Here is a 21,817-nt window from a genome sequence, read left to right on the forward strand (position 1 = left end):
GAATATGAGCCATTCACAAAAGATTCAACAGAGTTTTCCATCTTAATACTCTCATGTCCCAAAGATGAACACTGCTTTTGTTCCAAAAATAATTAGTGCAATGACAAAAGGTCCAGTGTTTTATCTACTGTTCTCTATCTCTTGCTCTCCTCTTCTCAAAATCTTTTGAAATATCCATGACTATTATCTGCAACATTTCTTTCTGAGCCTCTTTTAACCCTGTGATTTATGGACTCCCAAAGTGAAAAAAAAAGTCTAATTATAATGAGGTAAAAGAAATAAAGCAACTTATTAGTCTTCTAGGAACAACCTTTTGCAGGATTTTTCAAATAACATGCCAAATTCTGTGAAGTTCTAGAGGACTGTTTTAGCAAGAGGTGTGTTTCAACATATACTTCACAGTTAAATGTGTAGTAGCTCTCACTGAAGCCAACTGGAGTTCTACACATACCTTCAGAGAGCACTCGACAGATGTGTACCCTTGTCACTACAAATACAGATGTAGTACCCTTCCTTGTTCAAACGTAATTGCATGCACACAAACAGCACATGAATAGCCCTTCAAAAAGCCACAGCTGTTTCTCACTTCAAGGATTAAATCCAGGTGGATCATATAACAACTCTTACAGTTGTGTTGATTATTCCAAGTTTTAACATCGCCAACATTTTAAAATATGTGTAAAAAAATTGGGTGGATTAGGCCACCCTGGTTGGAAAATCTGACAAAATACATAACTTCATGTAATTCTCACTGATTTAGGCATGCTGCAAATTGCTGGACCTATACAATAGACACTGCATCATTGCACTTTTTGCCAGTTGGGAAATGGGACTAACATACACAAACAGATGAGAATATAGAACTGATCTATAGATTAAACTCAAGTGGAAAATGGTCTCACTTTCTTTTCACCCAAGAGTCTGCTATTCTGACTCCTGTTTCTGTTGAATAAGATTGTAAATATTCATAAGAATATCAAAAGTCCAGCTTTATGGACCTATTTTGGAACATGATCCTGTTATTAAATACATTATGTTTTATAATACATTAGCTTCCAATGAATCACACTGTAAAGTTATGTGTCACATTATTTATTATATTATGTTTTGCAAATATGAAATCAAACTTATATAGTCCCCTTGTGAAGCATTTGGTATAATTACTTAAATCAATACCTATTATTTCATCAGCTGGCACAGAAAACAAAGTTCCATCCTCAAAATACCACTGCACAGTTCCCAGTGTTACTAATTTCTTTTTTATTAGCATGGATAATACCACAAAAATATGCTGCTAGCTGAACCTGCAAGCATGATCCTGTAAAGAAATGTGCAACTATAGCCAATACCTATCGAAACCAAGTGAGCTCAAATGATTTCCAGCTCTTGTGATTTTATCATGAGTCATATCTAGTGTTTTCCTTGAGTCACACATTTAGGAGCCTCAACCATGGTGCCCATAATTACATTTTACAATTTCATTACTGTGGTGAGAAAAAGAGGAATCTGTCAGTTTACATATATGCATCAAGACACTAAGCATGTAGGCGGCACCCTTGGTAACATGCCAGACTATTTTGTATAAAATTTTGGTGAAACAAAACCAAGACATAGTTCCAAAAGTGCTCTTCATCTGCTAATGGTAATTTCTGAGTGAATGTGCAACAAGATCCACATACGCGAATCCCAATGTGTCTTCTTTGTTGTGTAAAAATTTCAGAAATTGAAATAACTTTCATTTTTTCCCTCACAGAGGATAACAATATTTATTGGACAGCTTTTGATAGGAATGATATGACATTCCACCCATGTATAAGATGGAACAAGCCCAAATCTACAGGGACATACATGAAGTTAAATCTTACAGTTGGGTTATTTTTTCCTCTACCAACCAAATAAAATTAATGAGCAGTATCAGTAAGTAAACAACACTGACTGGGCCTTGGTTGCTAAAAGCTCTTATTCTGTTCTACGATTTCAAAGTCATTCAAATGCTATCCAAGGTGCAAGTGGGCATGAAAGAATCAACACTTTATAAATCAGAAGGTGAGTGAGAAATCAAGTGATGGCATAGTTTTCTATTTTAAATTCATCTCCTCTGAAAAGCCTTGAAACTCTTACTAAGTTTTTGAAAAGCCATAAACAAATTTCCTTTCAATATCCTCATAAACATCTGTAAATCTGAACCATTGCTGAGAGCAGATTCTGCTATTGCAGCACTGACCAAAACAACTTAAGGCAGTAGAGGAACAAGGAAAAAAACTTCTCCTGCCATCATTTTCAACACGTAAAACTTTCTCTCAGGTTGCACCCATCAGGAAGAAATTCTGATTACGCAATGGATTAAGTAGATGAACTAAGAGATCTCTGTCACATAAAATTGTTATGATATTTCGTATTTTAGCTAACTTGCCATTAAATATGGAAAACCCAAAAGACACCAAAATAAATTCTCTCCACAAGAATATTCAAGCAAGCATGAACATAAGGGTTCAACAGAGCTTAATGCAGTATGGGAAATTTGCAACAAAACCAACGATGAGCTTCTAGAACATGCTGTCATTTGCTAAAATAAGTAAGAATGTGCTCTGGCTGCTATTCTTAAAAACATTCCCATCTGGCCTCAGCAAACAGGAGAAAAGTGATGCAATTTTCATGGCACCCAAAGCCTCAAACCCAGACACTCATCACCTAGGTGTTAGCAAACCCTTACACAAGGCTTCTCAAATTACTGCTTCCCACCAAGACCTGAAACTGGCTCCCTTTAGCATCTGTTAATCTAATTGGTTCCTACGAGCCTGTAACAATTAAACCTCTTGTTGCAAGGAGCAACAGGGAAAGGGGATTTTATATATCCACAGCTGGGCTGTTAGCAGAACAAATGGACTGCATCTTACTCAAGGGCTCTCACCAAAATTCAATTATTAAACTGTGAGAACAAGAACAAGCATCAGATCAGATGAAGTTGATGGCCCCAGCAAGTGGGCTGAGCTCAACATACTGATTAGCTGCTCTATCACAACAGCAATCACAAAGGGGGACAAAGGCTGCCCCATTTCTCTAGTCATCAAATGCAACAAAGTTAGTGAAAGGGATGTCTAGTCATGGCAAATATGGATTGAAGAACTCATTCAAAGAGTAAACAGAAATTTTGCATGATCTATTATGAAGCTGATACTTTTTGGTTAGCCTGTAATAAGAAGGAAAAGAATGGAACCAAAGTCCTTGTTTAGATTCAAAATATTTTTTCAAAAGGGAAGTAATGCAACAGCTGAAGAAACTGAGCTTTTTACTTATGCAAAACACTTCAGTGTATTTCAAGTAGAAATAACTTTTTTTTTCCCGTAAGAAGAAGTGAAAATGGAACTAAGTAATACCCAGCTCGGTATCAGCCCTGGTCCCTTTTCCAGACATTTAAGAACACCTCTGTGTACTCACAGCAGATTGTCACCCTCAAAAGGAATTTTCATACATCTAAGCAATGTGAATAAAGGCTTGCAGAGCAGGAGCTGTAATATACTTAGTATCATTTGCCTACAGAAGAAAAGGAATGAAAACAGTTGTAAGTTTTGCAGATGTCTAAGCACAAACATCTTACTCTGTGAGAAAGCAAGTGAGCCCTGTGGTTTTCTTGCAGTGTACTGGAGTAATAAAGCTTTTTTCTAGTCCTTTCTATAGTCTAGTTTGTAAATTATTTAACAAAACCCTTCTCAGAAGTGTTTTTGCTCTGTGCTCTCTGCTATACTTTGTACCCTAGGATTAAGCCCCAAAGCAGCTAGGCACAGCACTGAATTGAGGTGACACCATCACAACCCTGAGAAGTTCCTCAGAAGCTCCTGCAACAGTCTAACATCACACACTTTCAGGTGTCCAAGTGCCTCACACTTGGACACCTGAAAGTTCACTAGCTCCCTTCTTAGGGAGTAGGAAGAACAACTGTTATTTACTTTGGGCGAGAAAGGGAATTAAGCTTCCAACCTTTGCTTCCTTGCTCTCTAGCCACTGGCTTTCATTTTTTAAAATCGTTTGCTTGCTATTTATCCCTTCCTAATCTGCTCCTCTAATTTTCAACCTTTGTGAAACTCCACAAAGTCAACTTTTAAACACAGAAATGCTTTTAACAGAGGAGTTGAGACTTGGTACTCAGAAGTGAATGCAGAAACTTCTTGCTTTTCCATGCATACATTTTCCTGAGTATTACTGAAGAACTATGTATCTGAAAACCCTTTTTTCCCCCCACTTTATGGATGTTTCCTTAGACCATCACAACTACAGACAACTACTACATTCCGCAACTTAAGCCAAGAAACAATTTCTTTTCTCTGATGATTGTAATACACTTCAAACTTATAATATTTGGTCATTTTGAATTGAACTCAGGCAACACTAGAAGGTTGTTCATGTTATGTAGAGATATTTGATGCTTTAACAGGTAAAATTATTAAAAGTATGCCAACGTAACCAGATTAATTCTAAAGATACTCAAATACCTGGAAACACACAAACCTTCTGACAGGCTTTCCATAGTTTTAATGTTTTGAGCTGTGCCTCCAGACACATTTGGAAAAAAGAACATAGCAGTCTTTCAAACAGTCACAAAACACGCTAAAAAATACAATTTTGCACAGCTAATCCTAATTCCTATCTTAGTGCTGTCAGCTGAGCACCATTCTAAAGCCCAAGTGATAAATTTTTAAAATAATTTGCTGAAAAGCAGCACAAATTAGTGTGCTATTACTGTTCATGCATTTCCTTTAATAAGAAGGAACTATACACACAGATTAGTGATTAAAAGAAATAAAAATATATGGGATAAAGAGTCATGGCATCTGGTCCACTTTCTTTTGATTCACTTAGATTATTTCACATGCAGAAAAAGCAGTATTCCCTCTACATTACACAGCCTTACTATGCTAGTAGTAACTCTGAGGTAGAGTTGCTCCAGCTGCCAGGAAAACAATAATTTAAAAACATACAGTAACAAATAAAAAAATCTATCCATGACAATGCTGGGGAGGCAGACCTAGAAAATGCTTTAATTGCATTAAATATAATGCTGTCTTTACATATGCCCATGCAAGAGTATTTTATTATCATACATCTAATGGTTTTTACAGTTTCAGGAAGAAATATGAGTAATAGTAGTCAATTTCATGAGAGAAATATGCTCAGCACAATCTGGAAAACTAGTTGGACTTCAAGAGATGTTTTCAACCTCCCTAATATTTTGTTCTTCTCAGATTCAACTTTTCCAATGCATAAAAAAAATTATCTGCAGGGGAAGATTTTTCCTTCATTTAATAAAATTCATAAATCTTTAGAGATTATAATTTTTTCACTGTCTAGTGCATTAAATTTTACCCCCAAAAGAATCTTTATGAAAACATTTATCTTCATGCATGATTTCTGTAAGAAGTGGATTAGAAAACCATCTGGTAAAGGACAATGGCAACCTTCTACAAGTAGACAAAACTGTTTTGCTTGTGGGAATAAAACAGATTTAAAGAGATATAAAAAGCACAAAACCAAAAAAAAAAAATCAGCCTATATTTTGTACAGATTTTTTTTTAATTACAGCAATATAGAATTTTATCAGGCTCTTAAACTATATTTCATCAGAGTAACATTTAATTAGAAACAATAAAATACTTATTTTAAAGACATTTTTCATGGGCATATTGATGTATTTTAGGAGGCATATATAGCATCAGATTGACTCATATAACATACCTTATTTTGGGTCAGGTATGTTACCTCACCTCCTCCCATTCATTTCTCCCATCCATTTCATGGCACTGAAAGTTGTTAATGTTCTCTCACTGCAGTATAGCCCTTGTCTCAAGTCCTTCTGCACTACCTAGCAGGGATCTGTGACTACTACTCTGAGAGAAGCACTACCCCTACACAGAACTGCAGCAGCATGATCAGACCACTGCACTCAACTGTCAGGGATACCTTACAACAGACATGTCCTCGATTTAGTCACATCTATGCTGATTTAAAAATCACTGAAGGAATTATGGGGGTTCCCTGGTATTCAAAACAAGTTCAGCCAGCAACCTTTGCTCATTAGGCTGGTCAGTTCTCAGTTTGTAACTGTCATTGAATGCTTTTTCCATGGTCTGGCTCCATAAATAATTGGGGGAAAATACATTGTGTTCTTACACTCCAATTCCGCAATTTTAGATGCAAGAATTCGAACAGCCATCAACAAGCTATTTTCCAGCTTGCTTAGAGGCTGTAATACCTTCCTCCATTTAATAGCTTTGGGAAGTAATCTAACAGCTCCAATAGTTTAAGCCAGGTAGGACCAAAAGGATGTAAGAGAATTTCTCTATGGGACATTGAAGAAAAATGGTAAGACAGCCTCAAGAAATGCAAAAGCAATTTGTTATTTCAAGCAGCTCAGTTCTAGTTGGTAATAAAGTACTTGGCTCCACCACTGAGCTCTGTGCACTTACTTTCTTCACAAAGTAAGTCTAGTCATCCAGGGTTGAAAGCAGGTTTCAACGAAAATGTTGGTGAGTTCTATCGCAATTTATCTAGATTTCACTGACAGTTTCTCTTTAAGAATATCTCTCTTCCCAGACATCATGATGGCCCTGTTTTAAAAAGACTTATTTGCATGCACAAGGATAAAATATCTGCTTATCTTCAGACACATGTTGAGCATGCAACCCACAGATCCTGCACTTTGGAAACAAGTCAGTATACTGCAGTATGTGGCAAAAGAAAGAGGGTGGGGGGAGAAGGAAGAAAGGTAAAACGTAGTCTATTTAGCACAGCTGAAAATAAGCTCAAGCTCCTTCTAGTTCCAGCAGCTGCCTGTAATGGAAAAAATGAGGACTGGCCATTGCCAAAGAAGTGGGCAGTAAGAAATAACAGATGTGAAATTTCAGCAACATCATTGGCTAGGTCAGTTTCACAGATGCTTGAGAGCCAGGGTCCCTGTTGGGCTGCAGCATTCTCAGAGGCACACTTGCTTTTTCTGCTGCTGAATTGTTATTCCTCCTGCTTAGCTGAATTCACTCGGCAACCTCGCCCATGAATGCAACTCATGGATAACATCAATGTCCTTACAAGCATGTGTAAAGGGTCCTTGCTTAAAGTTAGTAACTACATTTTCCAAAATCATATTAATATTTCATGTCTCTCTTTCTCAGTCCTGTTTATCCCTTTTTTTGTTTAATGGAAACTTATGGTGGGTGGGGAAGACAGGTCCTTAAAGACAAGATCTTATTACATGAGGCTCACAAAGAAAGCAAGATCAAAGAAACCAATCTAATCTGTTGTATACATTTTTAAGAGAAAGGGCAGTGAGTGAAAAATGCCCCTCAAAGAGTCAGCTCCTATTACACAAGTAATTTTCAAGGACTAATCAAGTTTCTTGATAGAGTTGAAAGGGGAAATTATGAATATAAGGTCTATAGAAATTATCACCTCAAGAGCAGCTCCTGACATCCAAATGGCAGGGTTAAGCTGACTTCAGTTTAAATTAAAATAAAATGAAAGATTATATTTAGGCATCAAAAATATGCCTTGAAATGTAATGCAGAAAACAAAGATAACTGCTACTTTAGGAAAAAAAAAATTAAACAACTGTATTAGAAAAAGACCACACCTAGTGAAGAACACCTAGCATCAGCAATTAACATCATCAGAACTGTAGCTGGGCTGTCACAACCATTGAAAGACACTCTTCTGTTGAGTTCAAAATATGGTTGTAAAATTCAGCTCTTTATAAGCCTAGGTTTCCATGCTATGTCTCATCTGGTATATTTATTACCTGTTGCTGAAAGAAACAGTATCACTCTCCCCTCCTACTTCCCCCTGCTTACTGTGTCTTTGTCCCTTTTGTTGCATCTAGTAATTTCTCAACCACAGGACAAGCCAGGCCAGCATAGTTTCCTGATTCAGTTTTCCTTCACTGGCAGTTAGGGTTTTTTTTTTTTTTCTGAATCAGCTGCCCACCTTGAACTCACCTTGGGACTGGGGGCTGATGAAAGAGAGGGAAAGAACAGGCTGAAGTATCCCTTTTGGAATCAGCCTGAGTTGCATAAGACCAGATGCAATATTAAACCATGCTCTGGAAAACATTACTAGCTTTCTTCTTGTAGAATAAATATTCAAGTGTCTTCAGGATTCCACATAATACAGTGAGTTTCTGAGAGCAAATGGGAAACTGCGAGGAAAAATTGTAGTACTATAGCAAATGAAGGACTCCACAGGACAAAAAAGCACAGTGACAAAGACTGAGGCTCAGTTTGTGGACAAAAGGCCTTGCAATCCAAGTTGACAAGAAGAGTAAGAAATTCATTACCTTTACTAATATCACTTAGAAGGTTAATAACAGAGGCAGAAGTCAAATGCAGGAGTTGGGACAGGCAGCTCTATGCACTACATCACACCGCTTCCTGTAGCAGCAATTGCTATTTACTTACTGCTTGTGGTATGGCGTCTCCATGTCAAGAACTGCACTAGGTTCCATTAGTAATAACACGAAAATGAAACATTGCATTTGCTAATTCATAAGCAAATTAATAGTTCAATGTGGTTCACGCCACCTGAAAGTTCCCAGTGCCTTCTGAAGAACTTGAAAACCATAATGTTTTTCTAACTCAGTAACATGTCCTTTCTTCCCTCTAATGACAAACAAAAGGAAAGAAAATTGAATAAAAATCCACTTTTATTTTTGTTTCTATTAAATGGAAGTGAGGTGCAATTTGTAATTAGTACTTTAGGTTCTGGGTGTTTGTTTTTGTTGTTGGGCTCTACAAGGGGTTCCCCAGATGGGGGAAACTTTTTTGTGATAGTTTTGAGTTAGGAAAAGGAGATGCACAAGACGTTTTTGGTCTTTAGCTTTTTGTTCATTGTTAGCTTTGTATGCTGCCTAAACTAGACTCAGTGAGCAGGAAAAATCTACTTTTGCTGATTGATCTCACTGGAGCGTGGATTACCATCAGCTGCGATGTGAGGTCCTGGAAGGATCTTAGCAGCCCTGCACTAAGCAATCACATCTTGGATAATATTATATGGAAAACAAAAATAACTGGTGCTTTCTTGCCTAATACAATTTCAGAATCTAACCATCATGTTTATTAGAAAAGGCATTATAAGCTTCTATCCTACTTATATTGCAATAAAAGGAGCACACACATAAGAGGAACTATGTAAATGCTCAAGAGTAAGCAAAATACCAAAGATTTTATTAAGAGATTAGCAGAAGGTAATTTGCTCCTTTAGAGTTTTATCTTAGTTGTTTATTTATTGCTTCCAGATACAATCTTATTAATTATTTTGCTACAACTGAAGATTTTTATGCAAATAAGTACTTAACTATTTTCAAACATTTCCCCAAGACAAATTATGCAACACCTTTGAATAAAATGCAGACAACTTGACTTTGCTGTGTTCTAGACAGAGACGACATTATTTACATATTTTGTTATGAGGGAAAAGTTATAATTTAAATTTTCTTTTAAACATAGTAGATCCCCACAGAGTTAATCTTACCAGTTGTGCAATTTTATCATCACGACTACACTTAGCCCTGTACACTGGTTTCTCACCTGCTGCTGCTAAGAGTCACTCAAGTTGTTTTTAGTTTGGTTTTAAAGTTTTAATGCACATGTTAATGTTTCTGTTCTGTTGTTTCCCCCCCTTAGCTGGTCTGAGGCACATTATTATAAAGTAAGTTATATCATCTTTTTGGGTAACAGTACCCAAAAAGCAATCCCAATTTAATGAGTCTCTTCAATTCTTAAGTATCATGTTCTTAAACAGCATCAACTTGAAGAAAGACTATCTGTATTTTTTGTTGAATATAGATATATGAACTGTCTATAATGCTTTCATGGATACAGCAGTTTAGTCCTGGTATTTGTCAGGCAGTGGAGGATGTGAGCAAGGCGCAGATTAAAATGTAGGCAAAAAAAAATTATCCAGGACCAACTGAAAAACTTTAAATTCACTTATCTAGTGAATAACTAGTATTTAACTAGTTTTTCTAGTTAAATACTAGCAGCAACAGAAAAGACACAGTAAATATAGACCTACATGAATGCAAATATTCTAAATTGATAGATCCCTTCAAAGATGTAACTAAATGATAATTTTTGAAATGAAGAGCAAACATACCTTTCAGGGGACATTACAGAAAAAAAAAAAAAAAAACAAACCAAAAAACCAAGGCAAAGGCTTCTCACTGCATTGGTCACCAAAGTGAACAGCACATGGAACAAAATACATGGGCTCTAAACATTTGCTGCCAGTAGCACTGAAATCAAACAAAATCCCATAAATATTAATTATTTCATGTAAATTGGCTCTGCCATGGAAACCAGAGAACTAGAAACATAACATTGTTCCAAATAACTATCTCTTGATAAGAAAATGCAGTTGCTTTTTGGAAGTATTATTTTACTCTTCTTCCATTGGCCTCTTTTCCCAAGCAGCCAATGACAGAACAAGACAAAATGGCTTCAAACTGCACCAAGGGAAGGTTCAGGTTGGACATTAGGAAGGATTTTTTAGGAAGGCACACACAATGCAGAGAATCAGCAATAAGCATAGGGGATCAGGAAAATAATTTAACTTTACAAAGGATACCACAGTTTACATAGGCAGAGTTAAAAACTACAAACAAAAACTGCAGTTTAAAGAAAAAAAAATTTGGCTTGTAAGTAGAATTTGTTAAGTAATTTATTAACTTACTTCAGGTTTCTAGAGTGATATTCTAGAATGATGTATTCTAGAATGATATCTCATTTTGTAACTGCTAAATGTATAAAATTGCCTTATTTTGAAAAGCCAATTCAGGCATCATTATTTTAATACAATGGGTCAAGCTACCACTTCAAAAAGTACAGGTTGAACTGTTACTTTAAAGTTTTTTCAAAGTCAGGGTGATATGAGGAGAGGTTTCACTTATCAAGAGCAGCCAATGAGACTACCTCCTCCTCTCCTTCTTAAAATTTCTGCTTAAAAAAGTTCTCTGAATGCTCTGAACAGGACCTTGGTGTTCAGAAGAAAATATTTAAAAGGTATAAACTTCTGAACATCTTTCATCCTTCCTTTGCAGCAGTAAAACTTCAGCATGTGAAAACACAGAAAATATGATCAGAATTTCATTGACTCACCGCTGTTACAAATCCTTACGTCTTAGTCAACCACTTCAGATGCCTGGCAATACCTACAGAAAAAAATGATGTAAAACGTAAGAAAGCTACAGAGACAAAAAAATCAAAACAGTATTCATTATTAGTATTGGTGGCTGGAATGGTAAAAATGTTGCTTGTAAGAGATTATATGCAGATGGGTAACATTTCACTACCAGGCCATTTTGCTTGGCTAGAAATGAAGCATCCTAGACATCATTCCAACCACAAAGGCACTAAGAAAAAGCACAAACTCTGGACTTCAGGAAGGTAGACTTTAGACTCCTCAGGGATATGTTAGGTGAAGCACACATGGGATAAAGCCCTGGCTGGGAGAAAGGCCCAATAAAACTCACTAATATTCAAAGATCACCTCCTCCAAGCTCAGGGACTACACATCCCAGCAACAAGGAAGTCAGGCAGAAATGCCAATCCTGCATGGATGAACAAGGAGCTCGCAGACAGACATAATCCATAGGGAAGAAGCAAGGACACATAGCCTAGGAAGAATACAGAGAGAATGTCTGAGAAGTCAGGGATAAGGCCAGGAAAGCTAAAGCCCTAATGGAATTAAACCTCTCCAGAGACATCAAGAACAAGAAAAGCTTCTTCAGCAGCTATGTTCGTGATAAAAGTGAGATGGGAAAATGTGGTCCCTCTCTGCAAGGAAATAAGAGATGTGGTTACCCAGGACACGAAGAAAGCTGAGATACTCTCTAACTTTTTTGCCTCGGTTTTCGCTGGCAAGTGCTCCAGCTACACTGCTTGAATTGCAGAAGGCTAAGAAAGAGATGGAACTGCTGGAAAGGGTCCAGTGAAAGACTACAAAGATCATCATAGGATCATAGAATATCCTGAGTTGGATGGAACCCACAAGTAGAGTCCAGCTCCTGGCTCTGTGCAGGATAATCCCCAAAATCACTCCATATGACTTGAGAGCATTGTTCAAACACTTCCTGAACTCTATCAAGCTTGGTGGTATGACCACTTCTCTGGGGAGCTTGTTTCAGTGTCTTCAGAGTGAAGAACCTTTTCCTGATATCCAGGAAATACGGCTTCATGCCGGTTTCCCATGTCATATCACTGCTCAGCAAAGAGTTACCCATTTCAACTTGTGAGGAAGTTGTAGACTGCAGGGTTATGGTTAGGGGACTAGAGTATTTTTCTTCTGAGGAAAGGCTGAGAGAGAAATCACACACTGTAGGACAAGATCAGGTTTTCAACCATCCTCAGGAACTGAAAGTGCACATGTCCATGGAACCTAATAGTGCAGAAGTCCATGGGACCTGATGAAATAACATTCTGAGTAAACAGGACACTACTCACCACGGAATTGGGAAGTTGTGGCAGTCTGGTGAAGTTCCCATTGACTGGAAAAAGGGAATTGTAACCCCCATTTAAAAAAAAGAGGGGAAGAGGAGTAAGACTACAGGAGAATCATTCTCACCTCTGTGCCCCCCAAGACAATGGAGAAGATCTTCCTGGAAACTATGCTAAGGTGCATGGAAAATAAGGAGGTGACTGGGGACAGCCAACACAACTTCACAAAGGGCAAATTATGCCTGATGAATCTGGCCTTCTATGACAGGATTACACTTCTATGATGGGATTGGTGTAGATGAGGAAGGAACAACTGATTTCATGTACTTGGGCTTGTGAACATCTGACATGGTCCTTGTCTCTAGACTGGAGACATGGATTTGACAGATCTACCACTCAGTGGATTAGGAATTGTCTGGATGGTTGCAGTCAAAACTCATGTCCAAGTGGAGACCAGTGCTGGTGGTGTTCCTCAGATGTTGGGTTTGGGACAACTGATGTCTAACATCTTTGTCAGGGACATGGACAGTGGGACTGAGCACACCCTCAGCAAGTTTGGTGATGTCACCGGGCTGTATGCAATCAAGACACTGGAGGGAAGGGATGACATCCAGAGGAAACATGACAGGCTTGAGAGGGAGGCCTGTGCAAACCTCATCAAGCTCAACAAGGCTAAGTGTAAAAAGTCTTGGACATGGATCAGGGCAATCTCAAACACAAGTACAGTCTGGCTGGAGAGTGGATTGAGAGAAGTCTTGAGAAGAATGAACTGGGGCTGTCAATGATATCAGACCTGACACTTGAAGCCCAGAAAGCCAATTGTATCCTGGACTGCATCCAAAGTAGTGTGGCCAGGAGAAGAGGGAAGTGATATCTATCTGCTCTGTTCTTGTGAAACTCCACCTGCAGAGCTATATCCAGCTCTGGCATCCCCAGCACCACAAGTAAGTGGCCCTGCTGAACTGAGTCCAGAGGAGGACTGGAGCACACTCACTGTGAGGACAGGCTGAGTGAGCTGTCCTCACAGTGGAGCTCTTGGAGCTCTTCAGCCTGGAGAAGAGAAGACTCTGGAGTGTTTCCTACTGGCCAGCTGATCAGGAAGAGGAAACAAATGAGATCAAATGTGTGTAGAACAAATGAGAACAAATGTGTGTAGAAACACACAGCTGGAAGTAGCCTCAAAGGCACAGGCACTGGTTCTCATGGGGTACTTGAACTACCCTGACAACTGCTGGAGAAGCATCACAGCAAAGCACAAAACAGTCCAGGAGATTCCTGGAAAGCACTGATGACAAGCACCTGTCACAGGTAGTGAGAGATCCCACAAGGAATGCTGTGCCACTCAATCTCATACTAACAAGTAGAGAAGGCCTTGTGGCAGATGTGAAGGCTGGGGGCAGCCTTAATTGCAGTGAGGATGAGATTGCGAAGTTCAGTGTCAGGTGAGGATGAGGCAGGGTAGCAAGTAAAATTGTAACCATGGACTTTCAGAATCTTATTGGAAGAATCCTGTGGGAAAAGGCTTTACAGGAAATAGGGGTCAAAGACAGTTGGTCGTTCTCCAGGCTTAAGAATGATGCATCCTAATGAGCAAGAAATTGGGCAAACGGGGCTAGGGACTTTCACAGATAAACAAGGAACTCCTGTCACTAATCAAGAGTAAGCAGGAAATACACAGGAGATGTGTATGGCAGGATCTGGCCATTTGTAATGAATACAGGGAATCTGTTAAACTAAGTAGAAATGACACAAGGAAAGCCAAGGCCCACCTAGAATTAAATCTGGCCAATAATGTCAAAGACAACAAGAGGGACTTCTTCAAATATATCAATAACAAAATAAAATAAGAATTATGTGGTCCTGTTGCTAAATGGAGGGAGGGACCCTGGTAACAGAGAATGAAGAGAAACCAGAAGAAGACATTTCATTGAATGTCTTTGCTTCAGTCTTCACAGACAGGACCAGCCCTCAGGGTTCTCTGACTGAGGAGATCAGGGCAAAGCAATTCTGGCGTGAAGACTTTCCCTTGGTCAAGGAAGATAGGGGTAGGACCACACAGGTAAACTTGACATCCACAAGTCCATATGTCCTGATGGGATTCATCTACTGTGAGGCTGCTCACAATGGCAGAAAGCAAATGCCTACCTAGTGTTCAACAAGGGAAAGAATGAGGACTCTGGGAACTACCAGCCAGTCAGCCTCACCCTGATCCCTGGAAAGGTGATAGGAGCACCTTATTCAGAAGGCTATCCACATGAGTGATCAGGAATAGTCAGCATGGATGCACTCTATTAAAATCCTCCTTGACCAAGTTGATTGCCATCTTTAATGAAACTTCCACCTGGAGTGATGAAGGGAGAGCAGTGGATATTGTCTACTTTGACTTCAGTACATTTCCTTAGACAAACTCAGGGATGTGGGCTGGATGAGTGGACAGTGAGATGGATCAAGAACTGGCTGAACAACAGATCCCAGAAGGTTACAATCAGTGGCACAGGGTCTAGCTGGAGGCCTGTCCTCGTGGTGTCCCCAAAGGTTCAGTGCTGAATTGTTTAACTTCTTCATCCATCACTTGGATGAAGGGGCGGATGCCTGCTCAGCAAAGTCACTGATGATACAAAGCTGGGAAGAGTGGCCAATACCTCCAAGTGCTGGACAGGCTGAGGCAGCTGGACCTGTTCAGCCTCGAGAAGAGACAAGTGAGAGGGGACGTCATCAATGTCTATCCTGAAATTTCCAAGGCAAGGCTGGATGGGGCTTTGTCAAACCTGGTCTAGTGGAGGATGTCCCTGCCCACAACAGGTGGCTGAAAGCAGAAAATATCTGAGATCCTTTCCAACCCAAACTATCATTCTGTGAACTTTTGATTCCATGAAGCAGTAACACATAAACTAAGCACACACAAAATCACATATTTTTCTGTTCCTCTATTTTACTAATGAAGTATACCAAGATATGAAAATACATTTAGGATTATTTGTATATTCTGTGGAAATTTATAATGACGCCTTAAAATCAAGTATGACTTAGGAAGAACTCCAAAAGTTCTTAAACCACTGCAATAAAAACCTGACTTACATAGCCTGGTTTTTCCAAAAATGTACCTATAAACTTCTGCCACCCTATTTCATGAACAAACACTAAATCTTGTACCTGAGATGGACTAATCCCTTGGAGATACTGGGCACTGGCTACCCAGGGTACACTTCCTGAAACAGAGTTGGGGGCCTGGGCAGCAAGTGGTCTAAAAATGAGCCAACAGTTAGCCTTGGCAACAAGGAAGGCCAAAAATATCCTGGGATATGTCTGCAGGCTAAGATCCCACTAAAAAGCTATTTTTCACCTCCAGCCAATGCTTTCAGGAATAGGCATCTTGAACAGTTTTGTATCCCCATTACCAAAAAGCAAATTAGGGTGACCAAAGTAAGGTTAGGTTGATTCAACAATACTGAAATATAGAATTTCCCACAGTAAAAGCAAATCCTGCATTTTTATACATCCATCAGGACAAGATATATGAATAACCTCCCCTTACATAAACAAAGTGAGTCAGAAAGTCAATTCGCTCTTTACAAAGGGAGATAATTTGGCCTTGGTGAAGATAGTTTAACAACAGAAAAGCTGGTGCAGAACTTCCAAGGAAGTGTGCTTCTGAGGACAAAGGAAAGTGTACTAGGAGCTCTGCAAAGTCAAGCACAGCTCTGAATTCCTGGCACATAGACTATTCCTTCAGGAAAAAAAAAAAAAAAAAAAAAACCACCAAAAAACACCAACTGACTGGACCAAGCAGCTGTGATTTCTTCAACTTTTCTGTCTCAAAACTAGTTAGCATGGTAATGAAAATATAGCACTGTTAGCAGAGGCAGAGACTATATTCAAGAACAAAAAGGGCCAAATTGTTTTCCTTAAACTCAAGTACCAAAAAATGCAGGATTCATTTTAAGTACATGTAAACAAATCTAATTGTCTGAATGATCCATTAGGTGCTGCTTTTAAGGAAAATTTCCTTGCTTGGAGTCTGAGCTCCCTAAAAAATAGTACAGGCAGGGTAAGACAGGATCAGCCCACAGAGGAAGCTGTAGAAAAGTCTCTCTTTCACAAAGCTATTCACCTGCCAGAGGCACAGTAGTGTTCTTCCTCACATGCACACAAAAACTAAAAAAATACCAAAACTTTGAAAAAAGAGGAAAGTAAGTATACCTTAAAAATCTCCTTTTTGTCACCACATTTGCAACAAAGCTAACAAGAAGAAAGTCCACACACCTTCCATTACCCCACCACCACACAGGCACTTCCCTTATGCTGCAAAAGGCCAAATCCTCCCAGACAAATCAAAATGGGAAAAACACATGTATGCTTTCATTCTTTCTCTCAGGAGGTGTTACTGATTTTGCAATAGCTCAGACAGATTCCTAGAACAGCTGGCAAAACCACGTAAAATCTGCTTCTTCCTTTCTACTCAGCTAGCTGTAAGTTTGGTTGCATTAGCTCCACCCCTCCAAAAAAGGTGGAAACACTACATTCTTCATGTTTAGCTCCTTTCTCATCTGCAAGGGATAAATGTCTTAGCATAACTGAAGGAGACAGAGTCTCTGTAACAAGCAGAGCCATTGATTTAAGTTCTCTTATTTACAGTCAACAGGAGAATCAAATAGACTGGATACTGCTAAGAGAACACAATGGGTTTGATAACATTCCCATGTCACATACCCTGTCTTTGTACACAGTAGGAAGTGGGTATACTTAGGCTATCCAGCACTAACACAATAAAAAATGAATACAGATATATCTGCTGTATCTTAAAACATCCTTTTCAAGTAGCTTTTTTTTCAGATATACTACTGTGTGATACTTCCATGTATTATATAATGGCAAGTACTGAAATCAAAGAAATATTTGCTTACTTCAAGCAGGTTTGTATGACCAATTATGTCACTATGAATAGAAATAATGCATTCAATGGGTTCTTTGTCTTTTGCTATCAATGCAGAACAACATAAAATGAAACGAAAAAAACAACTAGTATTTCATAGACGTCATTAAGGCTGCCTTCAGAAATAACAACAAAACAAGAAGTATCAGTGTATCCCTAAAGTATGCTCTTTAGGGATACACTGATAGTAGGTTAAAAAAAACCCTCACAAGTAAAACTGCCCTCTAAATTAATGAGAATGCTAAACACCATAGGAAGCTAACACCTCAAGATATGCAACAGATTTTTTTAACATTTCTTTTCAGGCTCATTATTTTCTCTCTCACACAATCTACAAAAGAAAAAAAATCCATTTTTCCTTTTTCTATAATCTACCTAATTTGTTCAATCTAGATCATGCTACATATCTATCTGTATGTAATTTAAAGCAAATTTAAAATAGTGATATAGAGCAGCTTAACTTACAACGGTTTCAAAGAGAACAGAAGAAAAAAATCCTATTTCATACTACAAAAATATTTTCCCCTAATGCACCTGTCCTGAAGTTTTCACTTAATAAAAGCCAGATGTACTTCTAATACACTGATCCCTGCTCTTAATGCCAGTTATCCCAGTGCACCAAGAAAACAGCACAGCATAGTTTTATACATGATTAAAATGTTTAAACCAAATAGTACATTTTTATAATCCTAGTAATTGTCACAAAAAGAAGCAGAATAAATACAAAAGCATTAAGAGACCCACACTGCAGATGAAAGATACCTCTTAGCCCTTTACCTTATACAATAGGTTATAGGTGATAAATGAACATTTCTTAAACAGGCCGGTCATTACCAATCAAAGCACAAATATGCAAATTTGGCTTTAGTTAAGTTATTATGTAAAATGTGTTTTGGCTTAAGGTTTGTTTCAGCTAAGCATAAATCCTTATTTGAAGTTTCATAATATAGAACATCAGCCATGAGCCTGATCCCACATTCGCTGAAGTTATTGGGAGTTCTTATCTTTAGCACTATCCACGAGGATAAACGGAGATAAATGGTTTATTTTAAAGGCAGTATAAAAGCACTTAACAAGTTCACTTTACAACATGCTTCTTGAGTCACATCTGTGATACAAAGCAAAATGGCAAGTCCCCCTTCCACAGCTGCACTATGAGTTACATCACAGCCAGCACTTCGATCTTCCTCGGTACAACCCTCTACCAACTCAAGACAACCTAAGCTTTGCAGAACTACCTCTATCAAGTACATCTTCAGCCACTAAAATTGTTCCTTGGCTCCATTTTGGTCATAGAGCTGCTCTAGGTGGCCACAATAAAGAAGAACCAGACAAGAAGTGATTAAGAAAGCAGCTTCACCCTGGGGCCAGCACCGCCTGTTGCCTGCACGCAGATGATGAGAGGACAGGTCCCATGGGCAGCCCAGTGACCATCAGACACAGGCAGGCTCCAGGCCAACCCCACAGCAGGCGGGCTGGAACAGGCACGCTGGCAACACAGCTCTAACACGGACTGATGGCACCAGGCTGGGCTGAAACACACTTCTGGGTCCCCAGGCAAGAGCACGGGCAAGACCCAGGGGAGGCTGAGTCACAAGAGTGCCCTGAAGCCCTGACATGCGGTTGCTAACCAAATGCTCTAACCAGTGGCATGCTCCTTAGCAATAATCACTTGGCAAGCTCAAGCTATTCTTCCTGAATGTCAGCTGGCTTAATAAGTAACAACTTTTGATGAGTATTTATTAGCATTTGAATTATTGCTCCCAGATTACCACACACTGGCCTGCAAAATCCTAAATTTACAAACAAAGTTGTCTTCTGGCAAAAGTGGAAGAGAATGTCACCAAGGGAGACAAGTCAGTTATCTTTTCCTGAAGGTCTAGAGATGGCAACTGTGGAGTTTCGTCACGTCATAAGTAATTAACAAATTCTTTTATTTAATCTGTACCACACATGCTCTTTAAAGCAACAGCTGCAAGATTTCTTTGGTTTTCAATGTCACACCCCCTGCTCCAGCCAAAATTATAGTCAGAGTATCATCAGGGTGACGTGACTATTACAAATCAATGAAACAATCATTAGACTGCCCAAATAGCCTGGTAACATTCCTGCATTTTTCAGTAATGATGCATTATGACTGAATTAGGAACCTATTTGTTTTGTGGTTTTATCCTAAAAAAAAAAAAAAAAAAAAAAAAAAAAAAAAAAAAAAAAAAAGAAAAAGGCTTAAGCACAATCTTTCTCTCCCTCCAAAAAAACCCACATCTGCTTTAACACTTGAGCTTTCCTTACATTTGGGACAAGATATCTAACAAAGCAACCAAACACAGAACTAGGGCCTAGCTTACTGAGTCACAAGCTGTTAAGAGTTCAAAATACAAATTCAAACTTCTCTATGGTGTCAGAAAAACAAAATTGTTTACTCTATGCATATATTCTACATCAAACTAACTTCCATGTCTTCTTCACAGCTTTCATCTACATTGAAGCAATAAAAATATATACACAAACAGTAGTTTAAATCAAAGCACCCAGAGGTATAACCTGTGACCTTCTTCCATTGAAAAACTGCTTTTTAATCCTGAAAGACTTCAGTGATTCATGCAATGATTTTGCTAAGTGACAAAATGTTGAGCTTAGGCCATTCAATTTGATCTCAAAGCAAACTTCCTTCCATCAATAGTTTATATAGACATTATCCACCTAACACACCTATCATGCACTCAAGACCTTAATTCAAGGCTAAAACTATTGCATATTAATTACACATTAAATTCAGCTCTTACACATTAGTATTCAGCTCTTCTCCAGCTCATGTCCGAGAACACTTCTTCAGTCTTGTAAAAAAAGAAAACCCAAAATCCAAAATCCCAAACCCAGTGTAAGAAAAACTAAATGAAGATGAGACTCTGAGCAACATTACACATGCCTTTGTTGAGCATTTCAGTAAAGTCATGTTATAGAAATGAAAATCCTTACCCAAGTACTATCTGCCCAGTTTTCCAGCTCTGGAGGACACCCTGCATTTTCTACAGAGCTCCAAAAGTCCTGAGCCATTTCCATCCAGCATGCTTTTCCAGCTGGACCTTACAAAGCCAGTCCTCTGATGCTAACCCAAGGAAGAGGAAATGAGCAAGCCACTGCCTGGTAAGTGTTAAGGGGCATATTTAATTTGCAGATAGAAGAATTAACTAGCCCGGGGGATAGTGGGAATTGAAAAGCAACTAAAAAATACAATAATTGTGGTTGTGTATACCACAGTGATGCTTTTTTATGCCTTTTAATTTTTTATTCATTTTAACCTTTTTCTGAAGCAAATTTACTTAAAACACTGCTAGAGAAACAATCTTTTCAGAAATGTTCTGGCAATACAAACAGAAAATCTAGGTTTAATTTTTCCTGTAGTCAGTAACATCCTCTTCAAAGAGTGTCACAGTATGCATTTTGTAAGAAGTTATAAATATCCTTTAAACTCCTCTAAATCTTTTAAAAATTATTACTTAACATCCATTTGTGAGAAAAACTGAGATATAAGTTCTTGACCATCTGAAAGAGCAAGATTTTGACAACAAGAAAAAGAGCAGAGATAAGAAAACTCTCTAGTTCTCCGTCAGAGGCTGATGACAGGGTGAAACAAATTCACAAAATTAACAAAATTAACAAATTAGCGAAACATAATATGGGGAACAACACAGGCATAACAAGGGAACAAACTCCCTTGCTAAAGGTTCTCTCATACCAAAATCTTTTTTTTTGGGTGTATTAGCATAGAACTTAGCCACTTATTTCATTCTAGACAAAGGCTAAAACAAGATATGGAGGTATAAAGATGTTTATTTTGAATGTTATTATATCTTTTTTTTTCTTTTTCAAAGCATATAAACAAAATATTATCCACGATAGAAAGTTATTTTGAAAGAAAACATGAAAATTTAAGGTCAAGCAGACCTCCCCAAAAACAAAGAAAAGCAAGAAATTGGTCACTTCACAAAGCACAAGCAAAACAGCCGTAGGAAATCCATATGAAAGATTTGTTTAAACAATATATAAACTCTGGTCTAAGCTTCATAGATCTCTCCAAAAGTCAAGCTAAGAGACAACATGTCTCTGGAACATAACAAACATTTCTGAAAGTTCTTTCTGTTCTCTCCACCTCTCAAAACACTGTATTTTGCTGTCTTAGTAGGAATTAACACTTTAATTGGCTCTGGCCACTTGCTTACTACCAGAATAAACATAATGATGAACCCGAAGGTGAGAAGTTAAGGAACAGCCAATGAGGCAATTAGGCAGAGAGCTCTGTGGGAGGCAGGAAAATGCATCATTACTAATCTCCTCAAGCCCCATTTCAAGTTTTGGGGGCAATTCTTTTATTTTCAAGCCAAAAGCCATACACAGTTGGGTTCAT

At 38.4% G+C, this 21,817-nt stretch overlaps 1 protein-coding gene across 5 annotated transcripts in view; it reads right to left on the reverse strand.

Annotated features, from left to right (window-relative positions):
- Positions 1–21,817, reverse strand: part of LHFPL2 (LHFPL tetraspan subfamily member 2) — a 119,733-nt gene that overhangs the window by 47,226 nt on the left and 50,690 nt on the right. For 3 of the 5 annotated variants that reach the window (XM_050987045.1, XM_050987044.1, XM_030237307.2), the window contains exon 2: positions 11,139–11,191. The exons of 1 other annotated variant lie outside the window; for it this stretch is intronic. The gene's annotated coding sequence lies outside the window, so the exon portion shown is untranslated. Of the gene's footprint in view, positions 1–11,138; positions 11,192–20,388; positions 20,474–21,817 lie in introns of those variants that run through there. One more of the 5 variants, XM_050987046.1, reaches the window with a different exon arrangement.

This window comes from Serinus canaria, chromosome Z (genome assembly GCF_022539315.1).
Source record: "Serinus canaria isolate serCan28SL12 chromosome Z, serCan2020, whole genome shotgun sequence".
NCBI lineage: Eukaryota > Metazoa > Chordata > Aves > Passeriformes > Fringillidae > Serinus > Serinus canaria.